This window comes from Mya arenaria, chromosome 9, assembly GCF_026914265.1.
Source record: "Mya arenaria isolate MELC-2E11 chromosome 9, ASM2691426v1".
Classification (NCBI taxonomy): domain Eukaryota; kingdom Metazoa; phylum Mollusca; class Bivalvia; order Myida; family Myidae; genus Mya; species Mya arenaria.
Window position 1 is genome coordinate 7,415,130 of NC_069130.1, and position 8,231 is coordinate 7,423,360.

The 8,231-nt window shown below is 31.6% G+C and overlaps 1 long non-coding RNA gene across 1 annotated transcript; it reads right to left on the reverse strand.

Annotated features, from left to right (window-relative positions):
- Positions 1-3,675: 3,675 nt before the first annotated feature.
- On the reverse strand, positions 3,676-6,520 carry LOC128246586 (uncharacterized). The gene is made up of 3 exons (XR_008263288.1): positions 6,450-6,520; positions 5,942-6,041; positions 3,676-3,722 (listed from the first exon to the last, which is right to left on the reverse strand). It is a non-coding gene; the product is annotated as an uncharacterized LOC128246586 (long non-coding RNA).
- Positions 6,521-8,231: the final 1,711 nt, after the last annotated feature.

The window sequence follows — 8,231 nt, forward strand, 5'->3', positions numbered from 1 at the left end:
AAACACTTTGTAATATAGTATCGAAGAGTTATGGTGTGGTTTTCAACATTTCTGGTAATATTCCCAAAAGTATCCATAGTATGTTGAGAGGTTTTCTAAAATTAATAAAAAAATAGGGGTTGTCACAAATATTTGGTAATTTTTCTGAATTATGAACATTTTCGGCTAACATTTTAAAATTCGTCTTGAAAATAATGTCCAGGTTTTCTGGGAATATTAAGTTAATCTTGAAATTTCTGGTAACATTACCAAAACCTTTCGGGAATATTACCAAACATTTCAAAGTATAGTATTTAAAGTTATAGTGGGGGTTTTAACATTTTTGGGAACATTTCCAAAACTATCGATATTATGCCGAGAAATTTTCAAAAATATTCTTCAACTATGAAAAGTCACAAATATTTGGTAATATTCCCAAAATAAATGATGAACATTTTCTGCTAGGATTCTGAATAAAATGTCCAGGTTTTCTGGGAATATTACCAATTTGATCGTGATATTTGGTAACATTACCAAAATTATTTGAGAATATTACCAGATGAACTGAAACAAACTAATTCAACAAAAAGCCTTTGAAAACTCCACAAATAGTTTATTTAGGACCAAACAGTTCATAGTATAGTATTGAAAACTGGGGCTTTTCAACATTTTTGAGAACATTCCCAAAATAATCCATATTATGCCGAGAGATTTTCTATATCATTCTTAAACTAGAACTGTCACAAATATTTGGTAATATTCCCAAAATGAATTACGAACATTTTCCGTTATCGTTCTCAAATTAATCCTGAATACAATTATATTATCTTGAAATATTTGGAAACATTACCAAAACGTTTTTGGGCATATCAAAAGATGAATTGAAATAAAATAATCCAAAAGAAAAAGCTCCACGTGGGCTGCTGTAGGACATGAAACATTCTGGAAATATTACCAAAATCTTCATTGCATAGTATTAAAATTAACAGCAGGTTTTTCAGCAGGTTTGTAATATTCCCAGAATAATTTAAAGTATGACTAAAATTGTTCCAAACATTTCTAAAACATGCAATATTCGCAAATGTTTGGTAATATTTCCAATAAAAATATAAACATTTTATAACAAGAGATGTTTGTCAAACATTAATCCCCACCACCCCCTGAGCGCCATGTTGTCAGGATTATTTGAACAATCGAAATATGCATGGACTTAAATGACAGCTGATTGGTCATTGCCATTGGATGACTTTAAGGCAGTTTAAAGATTATGACCATTCAAAGTGTGAGGATAGTAGACATAGTGTTCAATCGTGTTCAGATGATAACAGATATTTGCAGATAAAATGTGTCCTCTTAGAAGGGAATAAGTAAATACGACAACATTTTAATGGTGAATATGAGTTATGACCATGACGTTTGACTCTAATAAGTGTTGATTGATAGAAAGACATAGATTACATATTCCTGGTTGTTTAAACCTACTATAATGTTATTTCAGTATTACAGGTATGTCTCTTGCAAGTTTACAATTTGACAATAATTATTTTAAATACAAGTGTGGACTTTCGCATATTATGATTTTAAAAAAAAAAACACAGAAAAGAACAGAACAGACGTTTATAAGTCATATACATCAGAACATCGTCTAAACACATACACTTAGGTTTTTTGATATCAAATGCTTGTACATGGTTAGTGCTATGGTTGAAGACACAAATATGTTGACGTAAAGGCAGCAGTATCAGAGGATGAACTAAATTAATAATAATAATAATAATAATAATTATTAGAAATAACATTACGAATACATACTGATTCTTTAACATAATCGCAGAGCTTAACCAGCTCACATTTATTGACAGAGGTAAATATATTTCTGGGAATATTACCAACTAAATCTTGAAAGGTTTGGTAACATAACCAAAACAATTCGGGGATGTTACCAGATGAAGTGAAATACAAATATGATTATTTGACAAACATACAAACACCCAACAGACAAATAGAACTTAAGATGCAAAACTAGACATGCTGGTTTTACGACTCTTGCTAATTTACTGCCGGAGATACGTGTGACAAAATGTTTTGTGACAGCTGAATGAACCGACGAACATACAGACAAGTGAAATCTATTTGCCTCTCAGACTGGGGCATTTAAATGAATAGCAGTATTGAAAATTTTTCGGTTATAACACATACAGTTTTAAAAAATTATTCACAACGTGAATGACAAACAACTAAGTGTATGTTATGAACTGTACATTTAAAGTATGCTTAAATAAAAAAAGTCATCGAGAACATGATTAACATAATTGGTGAATGTTCCATCAGTAAACATGGAGCAGGTTCAATACTTTTTTATTGTTCTATGTTTCTTTCCATATCATTAAAATAAACCTAAAGTATCTGCTTAAAGTTATCTATTCAAGAAAATAATAATACTTCTATCATTCGTTCTCGTCATTTACAAGACATTTTCTTGATAGGAATACTTTATAGTATATGATAAACAACCTATAGCAAACATTTAAAAGTGGATTTATATTTCCTACAAGGATGTCACTATATCAGACTCTGAGTCAGCTTATGCTGGACACAAATGTTGTTGTAAGAAGGGGTATTTCATACAAACTAATTATGAAAAGAAAGTTGAAAAAAAATATAATAAACACAGAGTAGATGAGCCAAAGCATGATGGCCTTCGAACTGTTATCAAGTGACAATAAAGGATATAAATGTAATATTTCATGAATACCAAAGACGGCTCTTTCTCAAATATGTCAGGCTTTATGCACAGAGCAGTGGATAAATAAAAAAACTCCATCACAGAAATCACAGGAAGAACTTTAGTAATGAGTTATGTAGGGTAAGAGCTTAGCATACTGGAATGGCTCTCGAGATACCAAGACTAGATTCCCGACTTCGCCATTGACCGATTCTCTCTGTTCAAAAAATGAAACTTGAATTATTTACTTACTAAAATAAAATAGGCTTTAAGGCAAAGCAAAAGTAAATAAAAAATAACTCAATCATAAAATGTACAAATATTTACAAAATGTAAACACAATGTAAGCTTACTGAAATACAAAAACAAGGTTTAAAAGATATGTACAGGCACACTGTTATCTGATATTTATGATCATACCAAATATATGAGGTTTTAGATGTCTGAAGCTTGTTTGGAACAATACGAAGCTACGGACTGATTTATAAGTTGAATCTGAATTTCCGATAATTGTATTACGTCGTCTTTCTTACATCCTTCGAATTTTGCAATTAAAAATCGACGATTAATTTTCATTTTGTCCAAGGGATTCAAAATCACGCTCTGTTTATTTTTTACGTTGAGAGAACTTGTTAGTTTTCCGACTGGCCGACGGGCAAAGGTCATCATGTTTCCCTCCATTTCTCCAATTTACACACTCTGGTTTGTATATTCCACAACTGCCACCTGAAGACGAACCAAACATATAAGTATTTCCTAGATTTTATAGATGTGGTGTATTCTTAAAATTACAGTGTATACTACATATTGCCATTACAGCCAAAATCCAATTAATGATCATTTTAAGTTCAGTATATTTGTTATATATATGCTATAATGTCTTATACTTTAATAGACAAATGGTTTGTTATATAATGTTTCATACTTTAATAGACAAATGGCTTTATATTTCTGTATTTATACTTGAACATACCGTCATATGGTCTGCTACTTCGGCTAAAGTTTCAGTTTCTGCTGTCTGGAAATATATTTTTGAATCCTGCTGTACTAAAATAACGATTAACTTTATGAAAAGCATATAACAAACAGAGGTGGGGAAACCATAATAAAAATATGCTGGACGGAGGCGGGATTCGAATCCGCAACAGCGTGATTTTAAAGTATATGGTCTAACCACAGGACCGGGGCTCTAAAGCAATTGCAAAAGTATACTTTGCTCTTAAGTATGTATGATTTTTTTGCACTATTTCTTCGGTTGCCAAATTCATGAATATGGCTGAGTATTATATTGCATATTGTTATTATTTTGCATACAACATGAATGTGATATGCAATACATGTATGCCACTTGCCAAGTTTTCATTTGAATACTGGTAGGAAAGTTTCAGTTCATTACTAAAATCATTTATTATGCTCAGTTATAATTGTTACATAAAATAAGATTTTGCCAGTTATCTTTGGTAAAGAAATCATGGAAAATAAACATTAATAATTTAGCATGTATAAGTTGTTTTTCTTAAATTCAATTACTATTTTCATACAATCTTTACAACTACTGAACTATAACTTTAACTTAATTTTGCGGTTGACAATTTCTTTTTTTTCGTTGGAAGTGTTTAGCTAATTCGATTACGTATCAACGTCATTATTAGTATCCTACATGGCCGAGAGCGTAAGAAAGGTTCATTACCAACCTGTGCGTCGGGTGTTTTGTGGAAACGAGGTTTACTCGAGGTTTACTGAGTTTTTACAGAACACCCTGAGCGAGTGTTGGGACGAACCTTTCTTATACGGGCGGCTATGGTATATGCTTTTTCTCCCATCTCAGTTTAACAAAATGAGGTAAAAATGTATTTTTTACTGGAACTCTTTATGACAATAAAAAAGTACAGTTGAACACCGTTAATTGAAAATCATAGGGACCCAAAAATATTTCGGGATAACGATATTTCGGATTAACAACTTTCATAAAATTGACAGCGTTCGCGAATAATAGATGACGTGATATACTAAGTCGTGAAGATTGCAATTTCGGTTACACGTTACCAATATGATACATTCGGTTTGAGTGATATTTCGTATACAAAAATATTTGTTGATTTATTATGTACTAAATGACAAATAATTCTTTTTTTTTTACTTCTTTATTAAAACATAAAACGTTTAAAACAAATTGACAGCACATGTATGCATTCGGAACATAGTACGGATTATTCGGTAGCGGGTTAAGTGAGCAATGCGTTTTTTCGATTGATATTCATGTTGTGTTAACCAGAAATTATATACACACTACATCACCTAAATGAATTTCTAATTTTCTGACATCGATGATTGTAAAATACGCGTGCTCAATTTCATTCATTAACAAGCGCTAATTGTGCTCCATTGTCACCCCAAGCCCATGCCCTAGTGTAATTGAAGTATGGTGTGAAAAACTATGACATGATAAGGTTCGAAATAAGAATTGATAAATAGGTGTGAAATACCAAATCGGGCCCGTAATTTTTACTTGGGAATAGCGATTAATTCGGACTAGCGATTTCGGGTTAAGGATTAAAAATTTAGTTAAACAAAGTAGGAGTAAAATCGGGACCAAAAAAAAACAACAAAAAAACAGCGATCAATTCGGATAAACGGTGTTCGGAATAGCAGTGTTCAACTGTATTTCATACGGGTCTTTGTTTTATCTTTGCCAGAGGGCAAGACACTAATTTCCTGCATGGCCAAATTTTTGGATCTACTTATCTGAGGTAGGAGAAAAGTATGTCTATCAAATATTATCAGTCATATGTAATAAATGAATTCAGCCTAGTTTTAAGTTGTATTTCTGCAGACAAACAAACCTTATCGAATCTGGCATTGTTTGCTGGTGTAACAATATTTTACCAAAATGCAAATTAGTAATAAGAACTACATGAGTTATGAATGTTGACCCTTTGGTTTACTATGATTTATAATATACGTGTCAATCATCTTACACATATATCAACTTTAACACGTTTTCATGATGTAAGCTCATCGTTCTTAAACAGACGTGCTAAAACAAATGCAAGGAATATGGTCATAATAGGTACCCCATTTACTTCTAGGTTGATAAGATGCGGCATTTATGTATGTGGTTAGAGGCTGTGGAGTTTGTTATTTAAGTTGAAGCTATAAACATGCACATATACATAATAATCATGAGAAATAACGAGCTTCATTGAATATAATTTATTTCCATGTAAAAAACGGTACCTTTGGTAGGGAAGCCCTTGCCCTTGCTGCTGTCTGTTCTGCCATTTTCACTCTTGAGCATTAGACTATCATTCTCTGCATACATTCTGTTTTGGTTTGCCTGAAATATATGTTCATGCAAAATTTGCCATATTTTTCTAAATCGACATATCGACAAGGAAATATTGAATAAACATTTTAATAGTGCAAAACATAATACTCTCTGAAAATGTGTATAGGCGTATATTCACAGAGAATTTATGTTCATTTTATGAATAATATTTATAGATAAGCATGTGTGCTTTCCTTTTTTATGTTCTTTATAAGGTTGTTCATATATAATGAAATACTTGTTACAAAATAGAGGGCCTATGCTTATTTATTTACACTACATTATAAGTTGAACACCGACAAGGTCTCTTAACAGAAATGGACATATTACGATACAATAAAAAGACATGTCAATAATTAATCAAAATAGTTTAAAACATTTACCATTTTAAGCATTTAAGATTTAACGGCATATTACCTGCATATCTGCAATCTGCCTGTCTTTATTTACCAGTTTTTCTTTCAAATTCTGAATATCCCCTTGTAACTGAAAAATAAACAATTACAATTAAACCCTTATAATATTCAACAACATAATAATGTATGGAATTTCACATTTATCTCATGTAGTCTTCACGCGTGTGAAAAGAAATTGCTTGTTATATTTGTATTTACAACTTATTGTGTGTGATTTTCCCAGCAAATTAAAAACATTTAAAACATTACTATATTGGCAATCCGGGTACTATACCTCATTTATTTGCCGCGTTTTAGCGATGCACTTCTTTTCGAGGTGATTGATATCGGGATATATGTTGCATCTCGCATCCCTGAAATACAACAAAGTATGGCAGCTCGTAGTGATAATCTGGGCAAAGAGATTGTTCACAGGTGTGCCTAAAATATTATCATTCCTTGTAACACCATTTAAGAATCCTCAAACCACGGATAATAATTTAGTTGTATACATCTAAATACAAAGAAATGGATGTTTGACATGGATTCATAGCAAACGCTACAGACGATCCATTTCAAAATCATGAAATATTTAAATAAATTGAAATAGTGATGACTAAAGAACAACTAGACAAATATAACATTAAAAAACTTCAGAAAAGATCCCTAGTTGCGCTAATTAAATAAACAGAACAACAACAGGAAGTCCAATTATGTAAAAAAATATTGCCAAAAATGCTGCATTACAAAAATACAAATTATTTGGTATTTGCCCGGCTTCCATGTGTCACCTTAAAAAGTCGTGATTAGGAAAGTGCAACTGTCACTTTTTTATACGTATATGAGCCAGAGTCACTAAGCGTAACAGAAATGTAAACCACCTTGTGTCGTAATGCACCTGGGAGTAAGGCTTAGGTTACTTTTACTATAAAAATGTTTTACTAATAAATAGTTAGATGACAATTTTACCTTGAAATCTAACCATTTCAAGAACAGGGATCTGCTTTGCCTGAATCCTGGCTTCGTACCTGAAATAAACTGTTCTAACTTGCATTGAATGCTTTCATCATCTTCAAAGGAAACCTGTTTTGTGGAAAATTGTGAGAGATATTAATTTAAACAAGATAAATATAATCATCGCAACTAGTGCTTGTGAAAAGTTTTATATGATATTATTATTATAATTATTATATTTAAAAAGGCGTTTATAAACTTTGCTAGGAAAATATGCGTGGCAAAACTTAGTTGCAAATTGCTCATATCAACTCATATAATACTTGATAAATGTTTAATTATAGCATTGCAATTTGTTGATAGAAAGATGATAATAAAAACTAATGTTGTTTGAAAAGCCAAACATAAATTATATGTTTTCAATTAGTAAAATGTGTAAGGAATGCAAATGTGGAACTTAGCGAAAATTGTTTGACAAAGGTATTTTTTACACTGTTTCATGAAGGCAGCAACTGTTTTAAAACTGTGCATCCGCTTTTACAAAGGGTTAAAGGCAATAACACCATAATAATCATATCTTTTTACAAATAAACAAAACTATAGTAGTATTTACCTTAATGCAACCAATGCTGCCACAATGAACATGCTTGATTACTCTTCCATTGAATTTTTGTTCTATAGTTTGGAAAATATGACCATCAATACTCCATTTCATTGAAAAATCCATTTTACATGCATGCGCTTGCTCAGTGAACTTAGGAATGGAGAGGGCAGTGCGTATGCAAAATAAGACTTTCCCCTGCTAGCCACTGACACTGACGCGATGCAAGTTTGTTCAGCATAATGATGT